Raw genomic sequence first — 26,095 nt, 5'->3', positions numbered from 1 at the left:
CCAGTGTTAGTATGAAGGTTTAATTACTTCTCCAAAGTGAACTGTTTCTTCACATAGCACTTTAGTGAGCTGTCGATCTCTCTGCTGTGGGATTTTACTGAATGTTTACAGCTAGTGGAAATACTAATGGAAAAAAAGCTGCCATGGAGAACAGTAAATACACACGTTCCACTTTTCAGGCATTCTGGAAGTCACAAACTGTGACTGGGAGGCTGGGAAAGTATTCACGGGAAGCATCATTATATGCTTTTTCTGTTCTTGTGCCCTGCCCTAAACATCCGATATTGGCCACTGTCAGAGATAGGGTACTGAGCTCATTGGATGTTTACACTAATGTTGTCTAGTCCCTCTTTTACCCTTAGATAGGAAGGAATGTAGAAGAACATCCTAGAGCTAGGGTGCCCTTGGGAAGATGTAGGCTGAAATCCCTTCAGGAAGAGATGAGATCTGAACCCTATCAAGGCCCTAGCCACTGAACTAGCGGATAAAATGGGCCACCTACAGCACATAACTGTTAATTGGACTCTGTAACTTTATTTTCATTCAAAGCTACCTGGTGAAATGGACCCAAATTCACTAACAGAGTAAGAGGGAACCATGCTTTTTTTCATGTGTGGGTTTGTGCATGCATATACCGTTCATCTGAAAGTCCTGATTGTCAGAGGTCACCTTCTGAAGGCCTTGGATGTGCTTTGGTTTCCCTAGCTACACAATCAAGGTAGTAAAAATTCCCTCACTTCTTAAGTCACAAAGAACTTTTGATAAAAGCATTTGTGTTTTTAAAATTGCAATTTATAGATACTAGGAACCTAGTTCCACTGTGTGCTTGAATGTGCAGTGCTAGGTGTGTGGCTAGGTTTGCAATGCTGTTAATGCCATTGCGTGAATGTTAGCAGAATACGAACCTAAAGTTTGTGGTTGGGGGAATTCTAAGGAGAGAAGAGTCGGTAAAACTTGTGCCAATTTTTACCATTGAAGATTACAAGCCATAATGTGTCCAAACCCTAGTGATGTTTCTTGGATTGGAGGGTTTAAATTTATGAAGTCTGGATTTTGACCCGGACCTGAACTTCCTTCATGCTCAAGTTGTGTGGAAATTTCCTGTTTGGTTCTTAGCCCTTTATAGTCATTTCACAATGGAATTGTGGTGTGATGGAAGTTCTTTTGGATAGCAAATAGCGAGAGAACATATTTCAGTTATTTTATTGATATTATAAATTATGTTGAGCTCAATTCAAAAAAATGTTGTTTTAGGACAGAATGGATACAAGAAGAATAGCAGAAGAGGACTGTGTGACTTGAATATTAGCAACAATGTGGGAAAGAAAAGGAGAATCTTTCATGGGGCTGTCTCCAGTTTTAAAAAATCTTGAAGAGATTGTAAGAGAGCAAACCGTCTGAAGCAGAGAAAGCCTTTTAGACCCAGAAACCCCTGTAGCTGATCTGATCTGAATGTCATCAAGCTATTCCTGCTGAGAGTCAAGTGGTGTGCACTAAGCAAATAGAAATAGGCAAAGTCAACTTTTCAGAGCAGTGAAAAAGTCTGAATGAACTCAGTAACCTGGAAGGGCTTTCACACTGTACATGAGTCAGAGCTCTGTGGACTGATAGAGCCCAGTCTGCTCTCTCTATAAGCAGGAGTAACCAGTGAAAGGAAGATGATGGAAAGCTCCTGGTTGCTCTTTTCAGATCTTGATTATTAGGGATGTCCTCTCACACTGCTCTTCTCTGTGGTGTGGTATATGAATAGTAATGCTTACTAAGCACCAAAAGGGGATTCCGATCTCTTTTGAATCTGATATTAAAACTTATAATGGAATGAATCAAAGTCTTGGCTTTGACCACCCCAAAGCTTTCAATAATGTAACCCACAGAGAGGTGTCTATAAAACCTAGTGACCAGGCTGTGGAAACCATTTTTGAAGTTGCTGAACAGTCATTTACATCAAGAGTCCCCAAAAGTCAGTGAGAGTGCCCTCTGAATAACCAGATATTAATACAAATATGTTCTCATGCTCTGATCCTAAATTACTTACAGTAGGCTTCAGTAATTGTAAATAATCCATTTCATCTGTATATCACATTGGCAACAGGATGTTCTATATGGAGATGCCTGAGTATGAAAAGAATGGACCATGCAGACTCTCTGAAGAAAGCGTGCATTTTTTATTTTTAGTGTGGTGAGTCTCTATACTGCCAAGTGGTAGCTGAATGCAGAGTGAATCTTCAAAGAAAAATAAAGCTGTTTTAATGAAGCTGTTTTTTACTCTATTCCTGGGTGTCCATTATGAGTTTCCACTACATTACCCACAAATTATTGAACCGTCTTTGTATCAGGGTGGCAGCTCTTTTATTCTGCTATAAATTGACATTTACAGAAGTGTTGTCATGTTGGGTCAGAGCGAAAGTCCATCTAGGCTAATACCCTATATCTGACCATGACACTGAGACAACCACTTATGGTAAAGCAAAAGAGACAAGGTAAGTTTGGAATGGCTCCTCTTATGTGCTCTCGCAGAGGCTGGCCATCTCTGCTTTGAGACTTTCTAATCTAGAAGTCACATCCAGATTATGATATCTCACACCCAATAAAACAATCCTTCTTTTTTTTTTTTTTTAATTCCTTCTTGAACTCTGATTCTTGTATGACAAGAAACAACATTTAGTGTTTCAAAACCATTCAGCATTTTAGAGGTCTTTCTCACATCCTGCTTCAGTTACCTCTCTCTTTCAAATGGAAGAGTCATGCTCTACATAGCCTCCTAGCTAGGAACTGTGTCATAGCTCTGATTGTTATTGGTGTCCTTCTTTGGGCTTCTTCTTGAGACATGGTAACCAGAACTTCACACAAAAATGAGAAAGTAGGTATGCTGTATATTTGTGTGTGACCTAGATAAAACAAAAATTGCCCCCCCCCAGTTCTTAACTTGCCTTTTGATAACTGCTGACTGGTCAGCTGGTATTTTTAGAGAGCAGTTTCTCAGACTCCAAGATCTCTTTGCTGAGTGATTTTGGCTCACTTAGAGTTGATCACTGTGTATGTACAGACTTACCTGGTTATTTTTTCCCCCGTACTTCTACTTACGAACACTGAATTCAGTCTGCCCTAGATATTCGTTACTGTGAACAATTTCCCTGGCTTGTTGCATTGACTTTTGATTTTATTATAATGAATAGTTTTGTATCATCTGCAGACTTTGTTCTTACTGTTCATCTGCTTTTGAAGAGCACTTCTGAACATGTTGAACACCACAAGTCCCAGTATAGATCCTTAGGGAGTTGCACTGGAAGCTTTGCTCTGTTGTGGAAACTCACCAGCTAGTTTGATTCTTTACTTCATATCTTACTAATCACAAGAGAATGTTCTGCTTAGCCCATATCAGCTTTACTTAAAGAGGTTTTAGTGAGAGACTCTGCTGAGAGCTTTTGGGAATTCCAAGTCTGCTTTGTCAAACTCTAGCTTATAGAGCTTTTGATAGTGTTTTTTTTTCTATCTCTTGCAAAACTTTGCTGCATTTTATTCCATTCTTTAAAAAAATCTCTGTAGAGGCTTTGCTAAAGAAGACTTTACCAAAGGCATATGAATAGTGCTTTTTTTTTTTTATGTGTGCAATTACTATACCATTACTAAACAATGCTCGCTCTTTGATTTCTCCACAGTGATCACCTCTATTTTCTGGAGTCATCATTTTGAATTCATCAGCAGCTGGTTTGTTACTGCAAGGATCAGAATATTTCCTCTGATTGCCTTCCTGTGAGTATGATTAAAGTACTTACCTCAGATTTCCTTGTTAGTGAAATTCAGAGGTTTTTTATATTGCTTTATTTAATATCGGGGTTTGTTTTCTTCTGTGTGCTTGCTTGCTTCCTTGGGGGCTAATCCAAACCCCTCTGAAAATCAATGGACAGCTCTGCCTTCAGTGGACAGCGGTTAGACCCTTGACTGTTATTCCTTTGGAGTCACTGTTGCCACAGACTACTTTCTTCAGAACTGATAGCAGATTTAAAAGACTTTATCTCGAATTTTATTTTTAAATCAAAAATCTTGGAATTTTGCAATACTCATTTTGTGGATGTATGGCTTTTTTTTTTCCACAGCTGTATGTATTTCTCTATTGGATTTCAGCAAGTTTTCTGCTTGCAATGTGCACCTTAAATCATATTTACTTGTGTTAAGCTCATGTATTGGTCATGTTACTGTCCTACTGTATTTTCTGTTCTTTTTAGAGCAAGCAGGCTCTGAGGGGACTGTGTGAGTATGGGAGGTCCAAGTAACTGTGCTTACTGACTACTTACAACATATAAGACTTAGAGACATTTTTTACAAACATTTTTCCCCCACTTCATTTCTAGAAAAACAGAACAAGTGAGTGCCCTGAAAGGGCTCACAAACCAGTTAAAGGAAACGTTTCTAATGTCTGTAAACTACAGCCCCTTGGTATACGGAAATTCCAGACTGGAGACAAACTGAGGGCTGGCTTTAAGTTTAAGCAGTGCTTATGACAGCAGACTGATGGGGTCAGAAATATTGCACTGAGGTCAAGGCAACTCCCTTAGATACTGGCATCCTCAGTTAACTCAGGGTACAGTGAGCTTCTTATTTCTGCTAATGGGTGACCACACTCTCTGTGTGCCTGACCCTTTTCTGTACCTCTGCCCCATTCCCCTCTTTCTGGCTAGAGCAGTGTGGAGGAAGGCAGTGACTGGGCTGGAGGCTGAGCGCTGGTTGCATTTCTTTTCATCTCAAGCAGCCTCCCGCCCCCCGATGAGGAATGCTGGGTCTGGGCCTGTTTTAGCTGTTTTTGTCATTGTCCTTGGGGAAGCAAATTTAACTTTGCCTACACTTCTGAGAAGGTTTGTGTAAGTGCTGAATGGACTGATAATTGTTGCAGGCTGTTCTCTGCCCTGATTGCTCTCAGTTCTGTATTACTTTTGAGCTCTTAGGGAGTATTTGAGACTGGAGCCAGACACAGTCTGGGATTTCCAGTTTGTCGGAAATTTTGATATTCCAGAATTATGATTTCTTTCTGATTCAGAACAAGATAAAATTTCCCATAAAACACTTCTTCCAGTGAGATCACTGAATTTAGGCTCATACATGCTTCCTTGGGTGCGTTTGTGAGGTACCTAAATACCTTAAAAATCTGAGCCAAGGAGATTAAGGCCACAGTTTCCAAAAGAGAGTGGGATCAGACATGCAAGTGCTCTACCCTGTGTTTAGGATGAGACATTCAGAGAACAGTGACTGCCATCCAGAGTTCCTCTGACAGCTTGGCAACTGGAGTGGTAGATGTGTCTGAGCATGCAAACTGTGGTGATTCAACAAGACTCTTCAGCTGCTCAAAACTGAAGATCTGCGCTTCAATGTACTTCTGAGCTGGTGCCTTATTTTGATGCATAAAGTGCATCCCATCTGAAAATCTGTCCCTCAGTGACTCATTCATCTACTTCAAGTGGAGAGCACAAGGAAAGCTTAATCTGTCTCATGCTAAAGTCCCGTTGTGTTTGCACAGCACTTGTCAAAGTGGGAGAAGAATTCTGTCAAGAAGAAAAAAAGGCAAAATCTGATAATATATTCCACAATTAACCTTCTCTTCCCATTGTAAATCTGGCCAAATGGGAAGATGATCTTTACAGGACATGAAGGAAAATACTATGGAAAAAGCCAGTAGTTGCTTTTAGAAAATTATTAAAACAAACTATGTAGACCAATACACTCATTTGGAAAGGAATAAAAATGAACAAAATATCTATGAAGAACTGGAAACAAGGCACATGTCTTTACCTTAGTATAAAGTGCATTAATACAGCTTGGTATTGATGTGACAGTCCTGTAACTCTTCTGTTAGTTAATTCTTGAATATAGCCAATTCAGAGTTTTGAACAGAAACTGAGACACGCTTATATAAATTGCTGTCACAGCATAGTGATATCTTATATGGTTAAGGTTCAAAGGGACTGGTTAACAATGATTGGTTTAATCTTCCTTGGAAACGTATATTTTGTTAAAAGTCAAGATACTCACTGTTAGGAAGTATTCTGCGTGAAAGGGTTTGGTCAGCTCTTAAATATTCAGGACAGAAAGCATTTCTGCATAGCCTCTGATGGCTAGTTTTCTATAGTTTTTTTTGTGATGAGTTATACCAAGATGTGTGTAGGGTCTTCCTTCTCTAATCTGTCTTTTCTGCTGCTTGGAAGAGGAGATGCAGCATCAAATCATGCCTCAACTCCATCAGTCAGGATGTGCTGAAACTGGGTATAGCTTAGCAGCCTGAGTTTCCCAGTAGGTTCTGGGACTTAAGGTGACCTCTGTTCATGGCCGGGGCATTTTTTGGTAAAAGGTCTCTTGTGAGAGATGAGAACCTGGTGGTTTTTGTGTAGCGTTACATTCTTGAAGAGGTGTTAAGGCCAACTGTTTGGGGTTTTGTTTAGTTTAATACCAGGAAAGCGAGCTCAAGAAGTAATAGCGTTGTTCTTCCTGATGCAATTCACAGTCCCATGAAAATGGGATGGCTGCCTTTCATTGCTTGCTGAGCCCCAATTGGTGGGTATCATTTGCTAGAAAAGTCTGACTGCTTGAAAGAAATATGCAGCTAATAAGCAGCTGAAACAAAGAAAAGCAAAACATCCTTTAGATATAGAAAGTTATGCTTCATTTAAGGGTGAACCAAAACAAGCAAACCTGCTGTGACTCATCCAAAATTCTGGATGAAGAACATTTTTTATTTTCCAGGAATTACACCACCTAGGAATTGTAAAACTGACACACTGAGTAGTTGAAGAGCAATCTGCTTCTAATAAACCAAGCCTTGCCAGACAGAGGTTTAAGAACAAAAAAACAAAAAAAGAATAAGCATAAGGATCCTATGTAGGGGCAGACTCACTGTTGCACTCGGAGTGAAGGGAGTGGAGTTGATTATCTGCATCTTCCCAGTAGGTAGAGAGCAGATATAGCTCACTGGAGAGGATGTGGCAGGAGCATGCTGCTCTTTGGCTCCATTAGCTGGCAAGCAGTCCTTCAGAGAGCAGTGCCAAGCACAGCTTAGGCACAGCAGAAGCTGTATCTTATCTTCTGTGCGATATTAACCTTCTAAGGCAGGAAATGTGTGCGCTTGAGGGAGAGAGAGGCTGGGCGCTGCGATTCCTCAGTCTTCATTGATGAGCACTCTTTCTCAGCTCTGTCACGATAACTTCTCCTATCACTTTAAAACCAAAATATTGATGCTTTGAACTTCCCAGGGATGTTGTTCACTTGTAGTAGTTACAGTTTATGGAGCAGCTGAGCTGTTTCAGAGAGATGGGGCTGATTGTTCAAAACCCTGATAATCATTATAATGTGAAGCATTTAAAAAAAAGACAATATTTCCGTACTTTCCAGGATGTTGGGAGATTTTCCTTGCATACATTACTATAATGTTTTCAGATCATGGGATGAAAGAGGCTTGGTCAAATACTTTTAGATCATCTGGAAGCAGGAAGTAGCTGAAATCTCAAAAGGACATCTTGTCTCAAACTAATGCTGTAGACTCAGGTGCTGTGGAGGGTAGTCTTAGAAGTGCACCAGCCCAGTTAGATGTTTATCTGAACTGAGTTTGAACTCCCAATTTCTGGAAATTCCCCTATGTCTGTTTTCCAAGAAGAGCCTGATCTTTGCAGTTCTTTCGCACATGAGTGCTGCAGGTTTGGAGCTGTTAAGTCTTTGGCCTGACTCTCACTTTCACTACAGTCCCTTTACACAGTACAAGCATTCTGCTTCAGGGATCTTAAAATGAGAGTAGATGACATTTAGTAACGTAAATGAGAAACAGGTCCCTTTAAAAAAAAAAAAAAAAAAAAAAAGTGAAATTGGCCTTCCCTGAATTGCTTGAGTGCTGACCTTGAAAAAGCCCTTAAAGTCTCTGCAGGCAGACTGACATTTTTTTTAGGAGAACAGATACCCCAAACTACAAGAGATTACCTGAGGCAAGTGATTTTTTTCTTCCCTTTTAAGAGAAAATTCTTTTCCACTACACTTGGTACCCACATGTCTGTCTTACAGCTCTATTTTCTTGTCACACAACTTCAGAACTCCTGGTGTAATTTTCTCATCCTTCTTTAGGATTTTTTTTCTTCAACTTATTAGTTGTTATAAATTTTCCTATATTTTTGTTATATGAAACATGTTAAAGCATTCCACTTGCATTTTGAATATGGGGGGGAGTTATGTGGAGGCAATGTTTAAATATGTTTTGAGAAGGAAGGTAAGAAAAGCTGTCATCCATCAACTGGTATTAGTCCAACTTTGAAAGTTTGATAGAAACTGAATCCGACTGTTAACGCAGACATGATACAAATTAGCTGTGACTTTATGATACCAGCTGTTTCTCTGACGGGGTAAAAGGGCACATAGCTAGAATAGCATCTTTTGTTGAAAGTAGTGTTTCCCTGTGTTAAATTGGGAGCCTCAGGGAAAAAAGCGTAGTCCTTAGTTATGTGATGTGCAGTCTGCAACATGTTCGTGGAGCTTGGGGGGCTTTTTGCTGATGTTTTTCAAAGACAGGGTTATCATAAGTATTCCATTTTTGCTAGTTTTATCATTGAAAGACAAATCTCACTGCCATGTTTTTGCCTTGTGTTAAAACTGAGGACTCTTTTCTTTACAAATACAAAGAAAACTTTGAATGGCAAAACCTGAGAAAAGTCCGCGAAAAAGAAACCACAAATCTCAAAATAAAATTTAGGTCCATTAATTATTTTTATTCACTGAGTCTCACCAGTTATTTTTTTGCTTCCTAGAATTTGCTGAAGTTTTTATTCCATGCATTTGACTAAAACTAATAACCAACAGCTGATTATTTGATAGCATTAACAGGGTACAGTTTATTGAGGCAGTGGATTAATTATGACACAGATGCAGTGACACCAGAGCCAGCTTTGTGCAGTCACATCTTGGGCCGTAACTCTGTTGTGGTGCTACGTGGCTGTTCACAGCTTCCCTGCTGAATCCAGTCTGGTGCCATGCCCGAGCCAGTCTGGTGCCGGGAAGCCCAGAGCGCAGGAAATGCACGACTGATGCACCTGAAGAGCTCTGTGTGGAAGCAGCTGGGGGCTCACCTTGGTTCCAGAACTAATAACAGCTACTAATACACTAAGATGGCTCTGAGCAAAAAAGCCATTTGGGTGACTTTACGTCCCTATATATTCGTGTCCCCACTGTGTTTCTATGACCATAACATTACCTCTGACTACCTCAGACTGCATAAAGTAGGCTGTAGAATGTAACTAAACTGAAACAATGTGATTTATTAGGCAATTGAATTAATCTTTCTTCTGCTGCTTGACTAAGAGTCAGTAAATCATTGGTAAGTTTTAAAAATTTATTACTACATGTAATAAACATACTCCAATTGAATCATTCAGGAAAGAAGCAATATTAAGAGTGAAGGTATGTTATTAGTATGCTGGTGACTAACTAGGAGTACTAAGAGGCCCTCAATTTATGCTAGAACTACTAAGAGAAGCAATATTTAAGCTTTCTTAGACTAGTGGTTATCACTGCTAATGCTAAACTGAAAAAGAAAGCATCTAAAAAGAGGTACCTTTCAGAGCTGTTTTTTTTTTTTTTTTTTTTTTTTTTTTTTTTAAGGTACCATGCACTGACTTTTGAACTTGGAGCAATATGAAGGGCATTGCTCCTTCCCAGTTGTAAGTGGTGCTCCTCAAAGGAAAGAGGACATCACTAGCATGAAGGTGGGAAACTCGCTGCAGACCATAATTTCTATTTGAGATAGGTGGAAGTTAGAATGACGTGAAATGATATTTTGACCACAGCAGAAATTATCATACAAACCCTGCATATCTCTCTCTATGAGGAGTAGAGAAGCTTCTGTATAAGCTGCTATAGGAGATGGTATAGTAGAAAAACCAAAATCCTATTGAAGATTCAGAAAAGGTAGGCTATATGGACATAGAACTGTAGCAGGCACATGAGTGAAACAGAAGAGTTAAGAGTGTTGCAAAATACTAATTTCTACTCATAAACTTCTTGGAGTAACATATGCTTAAAAAATAAATACATTTCCAGATGAAGGCTAGGGTCTAATAGCTGTTGTGTTCTTCATCCATTGCTGGTACTGAAGTGAAACACAAAATAGAAAATTCCAAGTGCTAGTAAGTAGGTCTTGGCCATTTCTGTTGCAAACATGCAATTTTTACTATCTAACATCTGTTTCTGAAATTTGTGAAGCATTTATTTAAAATCTGCTTTACCAGGAAAGTCAAAGGGCCTAGAGAACATCTTGTTTTCATGAGTGTGTAGAGTTGTATGTCAACAAAGGTCCATACATGACATTTAAAGAACAAAACTTGACTACAAGAAGTTCTACATTCCGAGTTGATTTTTTGATGATGTAAAAATCCCCCTGGACAGCCTTCTGGTTTTGGTTATATCTCTGAAAACCTGGAGTATCTCCAAAGAGAGTAGGCTGTATCTCTTCTATTCCTCCAGCCAGGCTGAGTATGGAAGTACAGGGCTGGTGATAGACACAATCAAAATAAAAATGCGCAGGAGGTGCTGGAGAATGTGTTTATTGCTAATGTGCAGTAACTATCAACAAGAAAAAGATCACATGGAAAATTTTAACCACTAGCATTGTAGCAAGGAAATGATGGGCTATCAGACTTACAATAGCCATGGAAGTTCTCATCAGAGAGCTGAATTGTACAGCTATGATGTCACAACCATGAATTACATCATAGCCTCCTACAACATCATATTCAGGAGATCTCATAATAACTTTAATAATAGAAGAGATGCTAGCCCTTAAATCTCAGAATTTAAGTTTACTTTTTTATTCTCTGTAATTACATTACTTGTAATGAAAATAACATTTCCCCTTATTTTATGTTCTAAACTGTTGAGTTCTATTGTTCTGAACTTTATTAAAGTTGCCATGTTCCACTCCACGCTACATTCAGTAGTGAAATGATGTTGGCTCCTTTGGGCATTTGGGAGAGACCAGGCCATATATTGTCGTCAGCTTGGCAGGCTGCATTATGTCCTCTGAGGGGAGAGGAATTTGTGGAGTGACTGAATTACAGTCAAACACTTGGATATAACTTCACGAACTCAAGGAGGAATTGGAGTATTGGAGAGCACTCTTCATTCATGTGACAGATAGGAGGGTGGGTATTCCTCATGTCAGGTTGCTCAGGGATTTATGGTTTATGATAAGGAAAGTCTCTTTTAAGTGCCTGCTGTTTTGTAGATGCTGATTACGCAAAATGGCTCACAGCCCTTTTCATGCTGTTACCCCTCTGGGTGGCTCATAGCTGCCATCATATTCTTGCTTTGTGTTTCATCTTGCTTAACTCATGAGGGTCAGGAACTGCTCACTTTCTATGGTTATTTATTACCATACTCTGTGAGCTCTCTTTGAAGACTCTGAGGACAACACCACTATTCAGTGTGAGTAAAAAAGGCAAAATTTGGTCTTGAAAGTGAGTAAACATTAAGGACTTCCTTCTGCCAGATACTGGCATGTTGAATACTAGATTAGTTCTTAATTAGTTGTGTTGATAGTAGGGGTGAGGTGTTAGTAAGAGCTGCTGAAATCTGGCTCAAAGCAAAGATTTTCCTACTCTTATTAACCCCCCCCCCCCCCGGCAGATGACCACATTCCCACAATAGCAGGGAAACTAGGATGCATCCCTCAAAATATTAGGACTACCTATTAAAATAGCACTCACATTGATGGAGGAAAGTCTGTCTGTAAGCAATGGTCTTCTTCAGATCTAAGCAGGCTCAAGAACCAACCAGATCTAGCCTTGCTTAAGTTTTAAAACTTTGCTTGAGGGGGCCAGAATCCCTTTACTTAAATGACTTAATTTTCAAGCAGTATGAATCATGCAGCAACTGCACAAACTCTGGCTAGAATATATTGTACATATGTTTGTTCTTCAGGCAGTAAGAAGAGAATACAGAACTGGAGGTCATTTGAGTTACAACTACTTTGGGGGATTTTTTTTTTTTAAACATTCCTTCTAACAAATGCAGTTTAAATGGGTTTGTTTGTATGGTGTGGAATTGGAAAGGCCCAAACTAACCAGGCTTTACACAATGTGGCCTTCTTCCAAATTAATCTAAAATATTTTAATCCCTCTGGAGTTTCTTTATCCTCTGCATCTGTGCTATAGTGGAGACACATTTTTAACATTTCTTTGAGGAAAATTACCTTTCTTTCCCTCCAACTGTACTCAGCAAGGTCAATGGAGCACTGTTATATGCTATTTAAACATCTGAGATTCATCATATATCTGCACACCAGAAAGAATCATCATAAAAGGTCTAATGAATCCCGACTGTTAGCCAAGCAAGGGAGTCCCCTTACGGATATAGTGTATTAGAAACAAAGAACACATGCAAAATACAGTTTTTACACTTTAGCTTTATACAATTAAGAATTAAGCTGCCCCTAAAGAAGAGGGCAGGGAAGGTTTGTGACCCCAAAACAGCTTTGGTAAATCAAACTCTATTTGAGCCAAATTCTGAGGTCATTGCCTGGACTAAGGTTCTTGCTGGATCTGCGAGGGAGTGAAGGACCTTCTCGCCTTGTGGGCCCAGACAGGGCCTAAGTGGGAGCCTGGAGGGGCTTATTACTCCTGGGGAGGGATATGTTCTGAGTCACATTCAAGCTCCAAAGCTGACTATCTCAGCCTCTGGCTGTGTGCCTATACTTGTTTTTAAGGCCTTTTTGTTTTCTAATTCAGTAGCAGTTTAAGAGACTGAACTCATTTTACTACCCAGGAACTGAAATACTGAAAGAAGACTAGGTGGGTTTTTTTCCTATTTCAATTTTTATAAAATTCTTTCCAAGGCATTTAAAAAGGCAGCACTTCCCCTTCAGCTGCCTGTAGTTCCAGTCAATCTGAAATGCCCACAAGGAGCAGATATAGCCCTGAGCTTTTGAAGGTTTCATCTGAAAAAACATTTCAGGTTACTCTAGGGGTGGTTGAATACCGCAGTTTATTCTATACTCATTCTTCCCTTGGATACTGCTAGGTCATGAAGTTCAGATAGTTTTAACAAAATTCAAATAAGCATTTGAACCTCTGAAGGACAAAGGTTATGCTGAAAGCCTCAGTTCTATAAATTTATAGGGTTTTACCCCAGATTTCTGCACATCACTGGAGAAGTACCGTGGAGAATGCAGAGCAACTGGAGCTTCTCTGCCCACACATTCCAGGCTGGTGTTGACTTTGTTCTTAATCCCAGTGTGCTCCATTTTTCCCAAATATAACATGCAAGTAATACTACTGGTTTCCTGCATGAGGGGCTGCAGGGCATGTGTTATGTGGTGGCATGCAGTGATAATTGTGGTCTAAACGAAATCATCCATAAAGATCAATCCCCTAGACTGCCCCTGCTTTTGAATGAAGAATCATACCTACCCCAAACACCCTCTTCCTGTCTCTTCATACAGTCAAAGGTATTTTGGGACCATTGCAAGCCATATAGTAATGGAATAAATTCCAAGTGCAGCAGGAGACCACATTGGAGGAAAAACTCATTAAGTGCCAAGGGCATTTCTTTTACTTTTCTTACTGGGACTGGAAAATATTCCCTAAATAATACATCTGGATGTAGAGGAATAGAGAGAGAAAAGATGAAAAACAATCCTTTAAATTCAGTAGGAGCCTACTTTAATGGCTTGTTTAATCTGCCAGCTGCCATGGTGTTGACTTCTTGCTACACATACGTTAAGGAGACCTATGTAGTTCTTGGAACTGAGTTCATATTAAGTTGTAGAAACTTAAATATTAATAAACTGGCAGGACTGCTTTTTGGTACTTAATCAAACCCAAGAAACTGCTTAGTCATCTCCAAAGATATTTCTGTCTAATTTGTTTTCTGTACAATGCCAGAAAAATACAGGCTGGCAGCAGTAGTATAGATGGTATAAATTCAGATCTGCCCCTAATATGTGCCCTGACTGATGTATGTGCTTGCCCATCAGACTTTGTAACCACAGGTGTTCCCCGTGCAATACTTTGCTTTGGGCAGACCATTTTGTTTGCAATCACCGCTTGCAAGAAGTATGTTACGTTTGTGCCAGGGAGGTTTCTGCAGCACTCCTTTGCCAGGAGAAAAACCAGCACCATCTTTGTGTGGATCTTTGTTTGGGGTGTCTTGCCAGGGGTATCATTTAATAGGTGCTTTAGAGTATATTGCATATATATTTTATGTGACTTTAAGTGTTCATGTGTGTGTTTTTCACCTGGCTTTGTATGAGGGTATATGGATGAGACTGAGTGCAAACTTCAAGTGTAGTGTCAGCTGCCTAACTATCATTTATACTGTTTGTTCCTAAAAAGTTAGGGTACATCAGGAAGTATGTCTTGTTTTCAATTACTCTCAGCATTGGAAAAGCAAAAGAGAAAAGCTTTAACTGTCGATCAGCCTCTTTTGTTTTTAGGGAATCCTTTAAATTAATAGTATCTGAAGTGGCAGTTGTCAGTATTTACAAATTTGTATAGGTTTGATTTGGTTCAGGTAAGCACTGAAAAATCTGGCTAGTTTGCTTGAGTTCATTCATGAAATTTTATTTTCTTTGCTCACCTTAAAAATCCTGCAAACAGCTTTTATCCTTTTCTGGGGTATGGATTGTAAAAATTTTCCAAGTTTGCAAACATTATGATACGGGGTTTTAGTTTGATCCTTTCTCTGTATTCCTTTTCCAGTTTCTAGTTCTTTCCTCAGATGACTTTTCTTGTCCATGCCTTGAGCTCCTTCTCCTCATGCTGACTAGGTTATCCTTGCAGAGATTGTCTCTCTCGTACTCTACCTCTCTCTGTCGAGCCATGAGTTCTTGTGACTTCTGCAGCATCTGCCATCAGGAGACCTTAGAGCATGTGGCAGTCATAACTGCAAATGTTTCTGCTTTCTTCATTTTGACAAAGGTATAAGATTTGAAGGCCGAGTTCAGAATTTTTCGGATAGTTCTTGACTAAAGGTGAGGTGAGGTGGCTGATCAGTGTCTACATGAAAAATAATTTGCTTAGTAATCACAGTCTGCTTTCCTAGCCATACAGCATTTGCAAACAGATTGGGACCCTCCCCTTCCCTTTCCCCCCATTTATTTTTGATTTGGGCCAGAACTTTCTAAACATATAACCCACCTCTGTGGATTGACTGTGCAAAGTGTGCTTTGTGTGCATTCAGTGCCCAGGACTTAAAATGTGACTAGCCCTGTGTGCTCTGTTTCTTGTTCTGAACTGGACAGACCTAATGCTTACAGCAATGCGGGAGCCTGGAGGAGCCCCCACTGGGGTTTTGGATCCCTAGGGCAGAGGTCCCAGGGAAAGGTAGCAGATAATGACGATACAGAGATTTTTCTTTTTTTCATTTATTTTTTGAAGGAAATTTAAACATTTTCCTTTCTGGACCACACAGACATTGTCTGAGGCACTGTTCCTAAAAAAAATTAAACAACTGTAAAATTTATTGGCTTGATACAGTGCTTAACTTTCCCTTGTCACATTCATACAAAGTAGGTGCGTATGCCTGTGTGCTCTCGATATTAAGTGTACAGGATACTGTCTGGCCTCACCTGTCGTCTTTAATTGACTCTGAGCCAGGCTCTGTTGAAGGTTTTTGGCGATGCTGTTCCCCTGCTGTGCTAAGCAATACACAGTCCCATACAACGTTATTGATATGCGATGTATTGCTGTCACCATATTTGCTGGCAACAAGTGTTTGTGCATAAATGTCTAGATTGCAGTCAGATTATTGTCAAGATTATTTAACAACAGCTCTGTGCAAGTGTCATGAGGAGAACTGGAAATACTGTAATTTTGCTGTGTCAGATGTTATGCTGGCTCATGCCCAGGGTGCAAGTGCGTTATGTTGCCAGTCTCGTTGTTTTCTGTTGTAACAAAGCCTCACGGATACTGGGCCTTCTGGCTTGGTGACACTGAAGTCTCGGTGTGTCCTTGCTCTCCGCTAAATTCGGCATACAGAGGGGTCTGGGATGCAAACTTCAAACAGGCAAATGATTTAATGCGCTTCTCTTTTGTGGTGTCCAGTTTGAGTTGTCCGATGGAGAGGGCTGGAGTTTTTGTTGCCCTGCTTAACCTGTTTAAAGCTGGCACTGACCTTATGCCTCAGCTCTCAATGAAAATGACAAAGAGCTGCTGCTCATTAGAGATTAATTGATACAGGTACTTGGCTAGAACAAGCTGGCTTTCATTTGTTAAAGCCATTTAGAAAGTGTGAACTGGAAAAGCCCAGTAGAAATTTATGTAGCTGGCTTCATCCCTGGGGTAATTCCACAGATTTCCATGATGTTCTCCCAACTTGACTTTCAGCTGCAGTGTATCTATCACGGTGAGATGCATTCTCTCTGTGCAAATGGAGTGTACAGGTACTGGGAAGGAAGATTAATGAATTAAAATTCAAGAGCAATAGACAGGACCTTCAGAATTTATCATTCATTTCTTCTTGAGGAACTGGCTGTGTTCAAAATGCTTAATATCTCTTTAGGCACAGCTAGTAAGATTAGCAAACTGAAGAACTGTAGGAGTGTTTTTTTCTTGGTATTCCTTTTTTCATTAAAAAAATACGGGGATGACAACTAAAACTTGGTATCATTGCTTATTGCTGGTTCAGTAGAGCAAGCAATGAAGAGCCCTCAACTTTCATTAGAGTTTATGAAGCACAGCACTATGCAGAGCTGGATCCTAGGACTGCCCGTTTTAACAGGAAAAGAAAAAAAGAGTTGAAAATACAAAAACGAAGCCACAGTAAGCTGGCTGCACTGTATCTTCATATTATTTTCTATTACTTTTTTATGGCTGACTATGTAGCTTAATATATCATGATTTTGTATTTTAAAATGTGTTCCAGAAAACATGTGGAGTTTGCAGTCTGGCTGAGTGAATGTTGCTGTTGGAACTTTATTTTAGACTTACTTGGACATTTTATTATTTTTAACAGTATTACCTTCGCTTTTTAATTCAGGACCTGAGATATGCAGAGAAAGAGTGTGAATAGAGTGCTAAAATGTTCATAAAATCTACCTGGCCACAAATAAGTTTACGCAATGTATTGTTGAAATACTGCTTGTGGGTATGCTGGTCAGCAGGGCTGGTCCAAGGGTAGGACGAGATGGGAGCATCAAATGAGAGGGATGGGAGCATATAGTAGCAGAGGTGAGAAGTCAGGGAGGCAGAAAGGTAGCTCTGATATTTCACCTCATTATGAGTTGCTGGCCCTGAACAGCTCCTCACCTGGGAAGGGGAAACCTTTCTCTTGGTGGAGAGGTGAGGATGGAGAGCTGCGCTGCTACTGCTGGCTTCCTGACTAGTGCTGGAGTAGGAGAAATGCTCCTGTGGTTGGACAGAGCAGCACCTTCCTGGGCTGATGCCTGCCTGACTCCTAGCTAGGACCCTCTGCCAATTGCCAGGGCTGTGGCTGCTGCTCCCTGCCAGAGCCAAAACTAGGTGTGATGGACACCAGTCTGCCCTGCTGGGAGTCACTGCTGCCCACGTCACTGGGCAGCTATCTTGGTGTGTGGTCAGCTCCTGTGGGCGTTTCTGTCCCCAACTGCAGCTCCACTGTGCCTAGCTCCAGTTTGGGGCTGAGGTGCTGCCCATCATCGCTTCCAGATGGGCAGTCGTGTCACTGAGCGTTTGCATCCTGTTGCACGGAGATGCCCCCCCACCTTGGCCCCCCAGGAGGCTTCACCCTCTCCTCTTGGAGAGGCAGCAGCGGGACTCGAGCACACGATGCATCTGTAGCATCTGCCAGCCAAACTGGCATGAGGCTTTGTCTCGAGGGGACATGAGGCCAGATTAGAGACCAGTGACAAGAATAAGTAAGTTTTTCTTCTCCCCGGTGAATCTAAAGGCACAAGTTGAATGGGTGTAATATTGCAGTTTTATCTGTGTAGACCAGAAACCTAAGAATGACTTTTGCTTAGTTGTGGCTACTTATGCTGCTTGTATGATACTCTCTCCAATGCTCTGATTTTTCTCTAGTAGAAATCAATGGGAGAATTGGCATTGCCTTTTATAAGGCAAGAGAAACTACATTTTCCACCTTTAATGTGGCCTTGGTCACGTGAGCTGGAGCTAATCTGTTTCTTGGTGACACTTTTCTGTTGTTTTTCATTAGGAAGAAACAAACAGCTGCCAGCTGGAAGGTGTTGGCACAGGCATTAGTTTTCAGTTCTCAGTGATTTCAGTGGGAGATGAAGCTGGCGAACAGCCAGGGCATTGCCAGAAGTTTCAACAGTCAGGCTGCAGATTGGTGACAAAGCCTTCGGGAGGAGTAAATGCATGATGTGGGCGTTCTTGTGATTAGATTAACATGATGAAGCTGAATGTCTTAGTTGGTAAAAGCAGTTAAAAAACCAAGGGTAACTAGTGAATGATACCCGATGAATCACAGGTATCCCAGCATTTGAATACAGAGAAAAAGTGAAAACAAGTCAGAGCTCATTTTGGGTCTAAGCACTTCTATAAACTGTTTTGTGGCCTTAAAATCCATTTGATTTCAGAGTGTTTTGTCCTTACCAGGTGAGGTCTTATTTTCATTACCTGGAATATTTTTACTCATGGTTAAACAGTAGTAAAGGGCACTGCAATTTTCAGCTGCCCTTTCTATCTGCAGCAAAGGCTAAATATTTCATCAACAATGACAACGAGGAAAAATAATTTCTGGTTCTTGCAAGCAAGTCTGCCTTTATGTGTGTGTGTGTGCACACACATGCCCATACAACAGGTAGTGGTTTTGCACAAATGTATGAGAGGACAAAATAGCCTATATTGGCATAATCTGAGAGCAAACCAGGTTCTGATATGCAGGGTAGGTTCACTGATATTTTGTAGCATGCGTTACAGATAAATTTGGCCTGCTAGCGTGGAATCCAGTCCTGATTGAAGTCTCTGGGAAGTCTGCCAGGGATTCCAATAGGACCAGGATTTCAACCCTAGTCTGTATACGAATAATATTTCAGTATCTTCTGATCTTTGGGGACAACATATTTGGAATATTTCAGAGGACACTTGAAGGGGAGAGTCAAGGGTCAATCCTTCTGACATGAGAACCAGTGGCTGTGCCAGCAACTTCCAGCTATGTGTTGTTTCTTCCTTTGTCTGCTAATGGGAAACGATAGACAAATGTCACCAAGATTGGGGTGGGAATACTATATGCAAATCCAAATGTCAAGAGAAAACTCTGCTTGGCCCATATGTTAATGTGCAGTAGGAGAAAGATGAGGAAGGAAGTGGAAGGAGTGGAAATGGCATACCCGCATTCAGCCTGCCCGAGGGAATAAAGACAAATGGGGACTTTCCATTGAAGCTGTCTGCCTCGGAGGTGCTAAGTCTGCTGCTGCGTACTTAGAAGTGTGTTGTAGTATAAGCAGCAGGAAGCTAGAAGCTTGCTGGCACCTCGGAGTTGATGCAGCTCAGTAATGCTTCTTCCCCAGTGCTGACTGAGCCCAAGGGCTAAATTAGACTATGGATATGAGAGGTGGACCCAAACAAATATATTGCTTTTGAATGTCTCAAAAGCTACCCAAGCAGATGTATTTAAAGACATGAGTCTTTTAGTTGCAGTGACAAGGAGTGAACTCTTTGGCAGTGAAAATGTCCTATAGAAAGCTCCATGTCGGCACTTTCTTGGGGTTCACCCTGCAGCAGTGGGAGCTGACATAGGGCCTGGCACCTGCAAGGAGATGCGTGACACTCACTGTGGTAACATACGCTGCCGCCAGAGTGGGTGCAACCTGTCAGCACCCGTTTGAATCAAAGGCCTGGACCATGACATGGTCATGTGGGCTGTCAGTGGTCTGCAGAGCACCAGCTGTGACTCCCTCTTCTATGTACTAACTACATATTTTTGCTCAAGATGCCTCAGAGATATTTATTAACATGTTATTAGGCTTAAAAGTTTCTTAGCAGTGTACATAAACTTTGTTGAAGTTTGTGTTTTACTCCAGGGCAAGCTGAGATGGAAAGAAGTGACTTAGCTTACGCCATAGGCAGAGATTTCAGCAGTCTTGGAGACTAGAGTTTTTGACTCCCTTGTCTAACTTCTAGGTTGTTCTCTGTCTCCTTCTCCTTGAGTGAGTGGTTTTGTCATGTAAACAGAAGTGAAATGTTATGAGAACAGAAATTTGGACTTTGAGCAACCTTCAAAGTTTGATTTTATGGAGCTAAGTATTAACTGCATTTATTTGGTTGGTTTGCTGGTGATGAATTTTCCTTGGAAGTTCCAAGCAGCATGGTCAAGGAGCAAGGCACAGGCTAGATTAGAACAAAACTGTATGTTCACATGACCTAATGTGTTTATTTTTCCTTGAGTCCCAAATAAGCTATTCTGTTTGGGAAGGAATAAAGCTGCCTGATATGTGTATGTGTATATATGTATACGTACAAGAGTTCATTATCTGCAGTCAACATGAATACTCAGACAAGTTTATAGTAACAATTGCAGATGTGGTTACATGAAAGGAACATTAAAAATGAATTTATAGTGCAAAGAAGAGCCTCTTTAAATGTAAGCTTTACTATTGGTAATATATGATTGCCAGCCATATCCAATATCTCAGATTAAAGAAAGAGCATGCATGGGGTGTGACAAAGGACAAATCAATCAGTTGAATTCCACCTCTTGACTTCAATGGAAGTTGCGCCTGTTTATGAAAGATCTGAAGTGGCCCTAATGCCTCTAATGCAAAATTAAAAAGGGAATGGGGAACATCATTTCCAAACATCTTCTGACAGATTTTCATAGAAAACAGATTTATTTGCTTTGACTGAAGATAGATTAAGGGACTCTAATTCTCCCAGATATTATACTAGAATGCTTGTCATACCTGCATTTCATGGGTGCCAGATTAAACAAGTTGCACTTAGGCAAGGCGTGCTGCTTGCTAAGTTGGTCTTAACTGCAGAAGGGGGAATGAATAGGTAGTTTTCACTTTTGGGGTAGGGGGAGGTAGAAGAAAAGGGCAGTGGTAGTCCTAGGGATACAGTGGATGCCATGGCATGTGGTCAGCTAAAGCAAAATACTCCATACTAGTCACAGGCCAGTCCTTTACTGACATTTGGAAGGTCCATGCACCCAAGCCAGGGCCTTGGAATAACTGAAATGGCGACAGATGGGAAAATGGGATATTTGTCCTAATGGAGTGCAACTCACAAAGCTGCTTGCAGTCTCAGTTTATGATGAGCTTTACAGAGATACTTGATGCTTCTTGCAGGAACATTGAAAAGAAAGAGGGCAATGACAGAATAATTGCATTTTGTGTTACCACCTGATCTTGCAGTGAGTACAGGTTGGAAGGCAGAGGATCAGCTGCATGCATGTAGAAGACCTCTGTGTAATCAAATGGGATACCTTTTCTTTATTACTCATCTGTAGAAAAAGTTCAGAAAGAATTTCCCTTTATCACCTTCACTCAGCTGTTCTCTGCTTCATACACCTCTAGCAGTAGGATTTGGCTCTTTTTAGTGCTGATGTTACAGTTGCATCTGGTAGCCGTGACTGAAATCAGGGCCTGGTTGTGCTTTAGCGTTTTGCAAAAGCACAGTGAGAATAATTTGCAATTAGTGGAGAGAATAATTTGCAATTAGTGGAGGTGGTATAAGGAGTAACAGGCACAAAAACGGCTAAGGCTCAATCTCTAAGGTCATAAAGTAAATCAGTGGTAGAACTGAGCAGCAGCATCCACTGTTGCTGTGGTCCAGCCCAGGATGCTAGGCACCAGACCACATTATCCCATTAGCCTCACCTTTCATGTGTTACTTGAGTTCTCCTGAAAATCTCCAGGTCATCTCTCTTTGCACCATTCCTGCCTCCAAATGCTCAGGACACGAGAGAAAGAGGGTAGGAATTGGTCATGGTTTCTTTTATGAAGTCCTCCTTTTTACTACTGTAGCCCTGCTCTGTGCTTCCTTTGGGTCCTAAAATTTCTACCAGCCACCCGCATGAGAGCCAGGTTGGGTGAGAAAGGGAGGGGATGCACCTGGTGCACAGTGCAGAGATATCTTTAGCTAGATGAGAAAGGAAACTTAGCCAAAAATCTCTCCTGTTACGGAGGAACCGAAGGCCAAATCCCCTTCCGTCCCTGCAGGCTGGCGAGGGTGTTTTCTGCCCTGACTTCCTGAAGCAGAATGGGCCAAACTGCTGAGAGGGGAGCCTTGCAGAAGGCATCTCTGAGCTGTGCTCACTTGCAGGGGCAGTAACTGCAGCTTGCTGTCTGCCTACCAGTTGTCTGAGTGAAGGCTGCCTTGGGCATTCATAGAGCCAGAGCAGTGAGTGATGCTGAGTGAAGGAAATGGGCATGGCTTACTGGCTGTTTGTGTCTGGAGGTCACTGAGAGGAAACCTGCAATTGTTTCATTGTGCTGGGAGGGAAGCAAAATGGCCTGTGTTCGCAGGATGCTGTCACCAGACGCAGCGGGCTCCAAGCCCGTTGCAATACGCAGCCATGCTATATTAGGGAATGTGCTTTGGCTCTATGTTTCTTGGCTCTGCAGCACTGGTGTGGAGGCTCAGCATTAGCATTGCAGCCTGAGAGCTCAGTCGGTATATGGAAAGGTGACTGGCAGGTCTGGAAAGAAGGACTTCTCCATTCGTTAAAGACCTGAGTGACAGTTTGCTTTTCCACCTGCTTGTTACTGATCTTGCTCAACCACTGTTAAGGCCCACTGAGCGCCGAGTTGTCTTGGAAATCAGTGCTGGAGAGGAGGTGAGGACATTATTAAATCAAAGCTGGAGCAGGACATTATTTTTTTCTCCATACTGGAATTATACAGGTGTGTGTTTGCGTGTGTATTTCCACTTAGCTATATTACTGTGTTTACATTCCAAGAATGTGTTATTTTAGAGAATATGGAAATATTTTGTCACGTATTTTATGATCACTGTGCATTCCTGTGATTCCCACCTTGCTGAAAGCTGTTTATAAGAGGACAAAATTTTGAACTCTTTCAGGAAATGAGAGGTAAAGGGGAGTGGGATTTGCATGAGTGTGTTTTATAGCAGGAGGGATTAAATGGGGTGTCCCTAAAGGAAGCACACTTTAGTAAGACAATGAAAACTCAACAAATTTTAACAATAAATCATAGTCGACCGAAGATCAAAGGCACTATGTGAAGTGGAGGGATGAAAAAGAGGGAGACTCTGGTACCGCTTTTGAGATGAAGAGGGATTTTGCAGGGATGTGGTTTACTTGCAGAATACATACTTTGCTATGATTCTGATTCAAGGACTGTCTTTGCTGGGGCAATGCTGGTAAATGTTGTAGGAAAGCTACTTTGGTCATCTGTAATTCATTGTTTGTTGCCTTTTTTTTTCTTTCAGTCTTTCTTAGCACTAATTGGGTCTTTTCAATAAGACCATGGGGTTAAGTAGAGGTCCTGTGACCTAAAGGTCCAGTCTTAGAATCAAAACAGATAGGGACCTTGAGAAAACCCCTCTGTGGGCAGCTGTGGAAAAGCTGGGAGCAAGAGCTACCTTCAAAAGTTTCTGAGAGGTATTGCAAAAAAAATGCGAGATCAGACACGCGTGCCACTTCTGATTCTGGTGGTGGAAAACTCATGAGAGTTCACTTCAGATTCTTTCAGTATGAGGAGCTGTATAAAGGTCAAATGGTACTGAGGGTCTTGTTTTTTAGGTAGAAGCAACAAAATGATCATTCTTGTGATGCACTATTTTACAGTATGAGAATAGCTGTATTTCAGCAATTTGCATATGTGTGTGGGCATTGGGAAATGGAACTGGTCAAAGGATTTTATTTGCTAAAAAAAAAATCCACTTCGTTAAAATTTATATATGACTTTTGAATTTGGTGAACAATTTATCTGGAAAGAAATTGGAGAAAGAACTGAGAGGTCAAAACTTTTTCTAACATATTTTTAAAAAACAAATATTTATATTTAAGTAAAAATGAAGTATATTTTTTATTTTATGAGGTTGAATGGGTTGCTTTTGATCTGAAACAGTTTTCTTAGGGGCAGTTTTCCTGTTGTGAGAAAAATGAAACTTTTTTCGGTCTGACACCAAACTATTAAAAATAGACAACACAAAAATGGATCCAATCACAGAGCAAAAAATTAATTTCTTTACCCACCTTTAATCAGGAAACCTGTTCTTTTTTTCCCCTGTTTTGTGCTGATTTACTCTCTAGATTTGGGAAGGTCACACAGAGAGACATTTTCATATTTGGCTCTGGAGGAGGGCTCTAGAGCTGTTTGAAAGGTTATGTTTTGGCCCTGGATGATTTCACTCACAGTCAATTTTCATTTAAAAAAAAAAAAAAAATCAAAATGTACATGCTCCCAAAAATGGGGGGGGGAGACAGTGGCTGGAGTCAGGTGGGGAGGGACGGAGGGCAGTTTGGTAAGGAGAGGTGGAGAGGGGGATGTACCCGGCTGGGTAAGCAGTGGCAATGGGGCAATTAAATGAGATGTCAAAGAATGTCTGTTTTGGGGAGGAAGAAGGCAAAACAGCGTGGGAACGGCTGTTCGAGCACACGAGGCATGAGTGTGACAGCGGGGAAGTCCTTGGCAAAACCCTGGCCCAACAGCGAGGGGGGAAACTGCCGTGATGCCCGTGCAGGACTGGGGGTCCCCGGTCTTTGCCAAATCGGCCGGGTCTCATCGCACCTGGCTGTGTGCTGGCCCCAAGAAAAGGCACCGTGGCCACATTTACAGCAGCAGGCTGCAAATGGGCACGTTTTGCTGGTTTATAACTTAACGCCGCAATGGGGGTCTCTGCTCCGCAGGGTAAGTGCGACTGCCTGACGCAGTCTTAGTTCCCCGTGGATGCCAACATTTGCCCTTCGTGCGCGGAAACCCAGGAAGCTGCTTCGAACTCTGTGGCATTTAATCCTCTTTTGATCCTTGTTTCCTGAGCCTGGCAACCACATCAGTCCTGCAACGCAAGGGCCCTCTAGCAAAGGAATCGAGGCAGGATTTAGCTGCATGTGTAGGTCGAGATGAAAACGCTTCTTGGGAGAAAAAGGCAGATTTGGTGTTTAGTGTTTTTCAAGGGGTATGTGATGGTAAGAGTAAACAAAGGCAAGACTGGAAAAAAATGTCTTGTTATGGCTTGCCTTTTCTATATATTGTTTAACTGTGTATTTAAAAAAAAAAAAAAAAAGAGCAGCAATTGTAAAGTCACTATCAGATTTGCAAAATTAACATTCCCTTTGAACCTCCAGAAAACAACCCCAGCCAGCCAAACATGTAGAAAGTCACAACAACAACAACAACAAAATTTAAAATCCCCCAATCCAGGAACAAATCAGAAACAAAAACACCCCCAGGAAAAGTAAACTAATAAAATAACCTTCACAAAACCCCTGCCCTCAGCAGTGTTTTAATGCAAAAAAGAGGGCAGAAAAAGCCGCAGATTCCCTTAAGTCGTGAGAGGCTTTGCTATTGCTAGAGATTTTATGGGGAGGGTGCTTGGCCGCTGCACTGGTGGGCAGGAATATAAAGCCGCGAGACAGATCCGTATCTGCAAACAGAGCGCTTCAAATAATTCACAAATGCACCTTGGCTTTGTCTCCCTTAAATCGCAAGCGGTTTGTAAGACACCTTTTAATTTTTGCCTGCATCTGCACGCTTGCTTTCTTTGCCAGGTAAATGGCCGGTCTTGTAGGAACGGGCTGGAAAATGTTGGGGGGGGGGGGACGGGGATGGCAGGGGGGTGGAAATCCTCTGAGTGCGGCGTCTAGGCTGGGACTGCAGAGGAAGCTGAGGCCTCCAGCCCTGCACAGGAAGCAATCTTAGAGCAGGCCTTAAATGCCAGATTCCAGGCAGAGTTTAACTAACCACTGACAGCTCTGTAAACAAAGCAGGGACAAAAAGAGAACAGCTTTCCCTTTTCTGGTAGTCATTTTTGGTTTGGGGGCTGCAGGGGAATTCTGTAATACTCGGCTTGATGGGATATAAACCAAGGCTGAAAAGGCTTTGTATATGAAGAACTATAAAGGGGAAAATATTTCATGGACTAAATCATAAAGGAGAAGGTAGGGCACGGGGAAAATTCGTGGATTAAACTACAAAAAAAATTGCTACTTTTAGTTCTTTGAGCAGAAT

General features: G+C 41.3%; 1 protein-coding gene across 6 annotated transcripts in view; it reads left to right on the top strand.

The window, feature by feature from the left end:
• Nucleotides 1–26,095, top strand: part of CALD1 (caldesmon 1) — a 198,037-nt gene that overhangs the window by 75,212 nt on the left and 96,730 nt on the right. For 5 of the 6 annotated variants that reach the window (XM_067306742.1, XM_067306747.1, XM_067306732.1 and 2 more), the window contains one exon: nt 3,660–3,753. The gene's annotated coding sequence lies outside the window, so the exon portion shown is untranslated. Of the gene's footprint in view, nt 1–3,659; nt 3,754–25,914; nt 26,026–26,095 lie in introns of those variants that run through there. The other variant, XM_067306731.1, reaches the window with a different exon arrangement.

This window comes from Apteryx mantelli, chromosome 1, assembly GCF_036417845.1.
Source record: "Apteryx mantelli isolate bAptMan1 chromosome 1, bAptMan1.hap1, whole genome shotgun sequence".
NCBI classification, from domain to species: Eukaryota; Metazoa; Chordata; class Aves; order Apterygiformes; family Apterygidae; genus Apteryx; species Apteryx mantelli.
Note: the sequence above shows the minus strand (reverse complement) of the source record. Positions and strands in the feature narration are given on the sequence as shown.